General features: G+C 35.9%; 1 pseudogene; it reads right to left on the reverse strand.

Annotated features, from left to right (window-relative positions):
• Positions 1-963: 963 nt before the first annotated feature.
• Positions 964-1,164, reverse strand: LOC115284543 (annotated as a pseudogene).
• Between the last annotated feature and the right edge of the window lie 1,809 nt (positions 1,165-2,973).

The raw sequence follows: 2,973 nt of genomic DNA on the forward strand, positions 1-2,973 counted from the left end.
AAAAAAGAAGAAAGAACAAGGGCAATCAACAGAAAGCAGTAACAAATATAATAGATACTTCATGAATATGAATATTGATTTTAAACAGCAATGGTATACACTAATTAAGAGACAGGGGAAAATGTCATACTAGGAAAAATTCTAAAGAACCAAATATATGTTGTTGACAAGAAACTCACTTAAAGACACAGATAGGTTAAATGTAAGATTGGAGGAATATATGATATGCTAACACTAATGAAAAGGTAACTGGAGTAGCTATGTTAATTTGAGTTAAAACAGTCTTCAGAGAAAGAATTATTGTCAGAGATTAGGAGGGGCATTACATAATGATAAAGCAATCAATTCTCTAAGAAACCATAACAGTTCTTAATATGTATGGATCTAAGAAAGAGCACTGAATATTTGAGGCAGATTGGATGAAACTACAAGTTGAAATCGATGATTGATGAATCCACTATTACAGTTGGAGATTTCAACACCCCACAATTATTAAGTAACTAAACCAGCAGACAGAAAAATTAGTAAGAAAATAGTTGAACTGAGCAGCCTCATCATCAACTAAATTTAATTACCGTGTGCAGAATACATCACCTAACAACAGCAGAGTACACATTCTTCTCAAGTTCACACAAAACATTCTGCAAGATATGCCATATTTTGGGCACTAAAATCTACCGTAACAAATTTAAAAGAATTGATACAGTAAAAATCATGCTCTAGGGTATTTCAACATTCACAAATCAATCAATGTGATACACCACATCAATAAGTGAAAAGATTAAAAACCATATGATCATTTCAATAAATGCAGAAAAAGCATTTAATAATTACACTATTCATTCACAATAAAGCCCTCAGCAAAGTAGGTTTAGAGGGAACATATCTCAACCTAATAAAAGTCATATATGAAAAACCCACAGCAAACATTGTACTGAAAGGGAGAAAACTGAGAGATTTCCCCTTAGGTACAGGAAAAAGACAAGGCAATACAGTTATCCAACATAGTCTTGGGAGTCGTAGCCATAGTAATCAGACAACCAAAAGAAATAAAAGACATTGAAATCAGCAAGGAAGAAGTCAAAGTTTCACTATTTGCAGATCACATGATACTGATAAGAACAGATACTATACTTGATCTTAGCCAAAAGGCTGAGAAGCGATGCAGATCACATGATACTATATACAGAAAGCCCCAAAGATTCCACTAAAAAACTACTAGAATTGATAAATGAATTCAGTAAGTCACAGGATACAAAATCAATGTGCAGGGATCTGTTGCATTTCTATACACTAATAATGAAACAGCAGAAAAAGAAATTAAGAAAAACAATCCCATTTACAATTGCACTGAAAATAATACTTAAGAAAAAACCTAACCAAAGAGATGAAGTAGCTGTACTCTGAACACTCTGAAACATTGATGAAAGAAACTAAACATAACACAAGGAAATGGAAAGACATTCCATGCTTATGGATGGAAGAACAGATATTATTAAAATGTCTGTACTACCCAACCTTTAATGCAATTCGTATCAAAGCACCAGCAGCAGTTTTCACAGAGCTAGAACAATCTTAAATTTGTATGGAACCACAAAAGATCACTAAGGCAATTTTGAAAAAGAAGAACAAATTTGGAGGTATCACAATTTTAAGTTATATTACAAAGCTGCAGAAGTCAAGCCACCATGGTAGTGGCACAAAAATAGACACATAGTTCAATAGAACACAGAAACAGTTCAGAAATAAACCCAAAATTATATGGTCAATAATCTTTGACAAAGGAGGAAAGACTATACATTGGGAAAAAGATAACGTCTTCAACAAAGTATTGGGAAAACTGGACAAGCACATGCAAAAGAATAAAACTGGACCACTTTCTTACACCACACACACAAAAAAATTGAAAATGTGTGAAAGTCCTAAATGTGAGTCCTGAAACCATAAAAAGACACAGGCAGTAATGTCTTTGATATAAGCGATAGCAACGTTTTTCTAGATATGTCTCCTGAGGCAAGATAAATAGAAGAAAAAATAAACTATTGGGACTTCATCAAAATAAAAAGCTCCTGTACAGTGAAGGAATCAGTTAACGAAACTAAAAGGCAACCTGCAGAATGGGAGAAGATATTTGCAAATAACATATCCAACAAAGGGTTAGTATCCAAAATCTTTAAAGAACTTATAAAACTCAGCATCCCAAACCCAAATAATACAAGTAAAAAATTAGAAGAAGACATGAACAGATATTTCTCCAATGAAGCCATACAGATGGCCAAAAGACACATGAAAAGATCCTCAATGCCACTTATGATCAGGGATGTATAAATCAAAAGTACAATGAGGTATCACCTCACACCAGTCAGAATGACTAAAATCAACAATGCAAGAAACAACAGGTGTTGTCCAGGATTTGGAGAAAGGAGAACTCTTTTGGACCGTTGGTGGGAATGCAAACTGGTGCAACCACTCTGGGAAACATTATGGAGTTTCCTCCAATTGGTAAGAATGGACTACTCTACAATCCAGTAATCACACTACTAGGCATTTATCCCCCAAAATACAAAAACACTAATTCTAAGCAATAGATGTATCCCTATGTTTATAGAAGCATTATTTACAGTGGCCAAATTTTGGAAGCCACCCACATGCCCACCGATAGATGAGTGGATAAAGCAGCTGTAGTATGTGTGTGTGTGTGTGTGTGTGTGTGTGTGTGTGTGTGTGTGTAATGGAATATTACTCAACCAGAAAAAAGAGTGAAATTGCCGGAGCCGCTCAAACTGCCCGCAGTTTGAAGAACTGACGACACCGGGATTCGTTGCAGAGACTTTTATTGGTTCTTTTCTTCCTTCTTCTTCCCTCTCTCCCCGCTGCTTGCTCCCCCATATATACCTGCCGCCCAGGCTGCGCGGCAGCTCATGATAGGCTGGCAGAGGCAGGGCTGACCCATTCCATGGCCTCGCATTGGTC

Source organism: Suricata suricatta, chromosome X (assembly GCF_006229205.1).
Source record: "Suricata suricatta isolate VVHF042 chromosome X, meerkat_22Aug2017_6uvM2_HiC, whole genome shotgun sequence".
NCBI classification, from domain to species: domain Eukaryota; kingdom Metazoa; phylum Chordata; class Mammalia; order Carnivora; family Herpestidae; genus Suricata; species Suricata suricatta.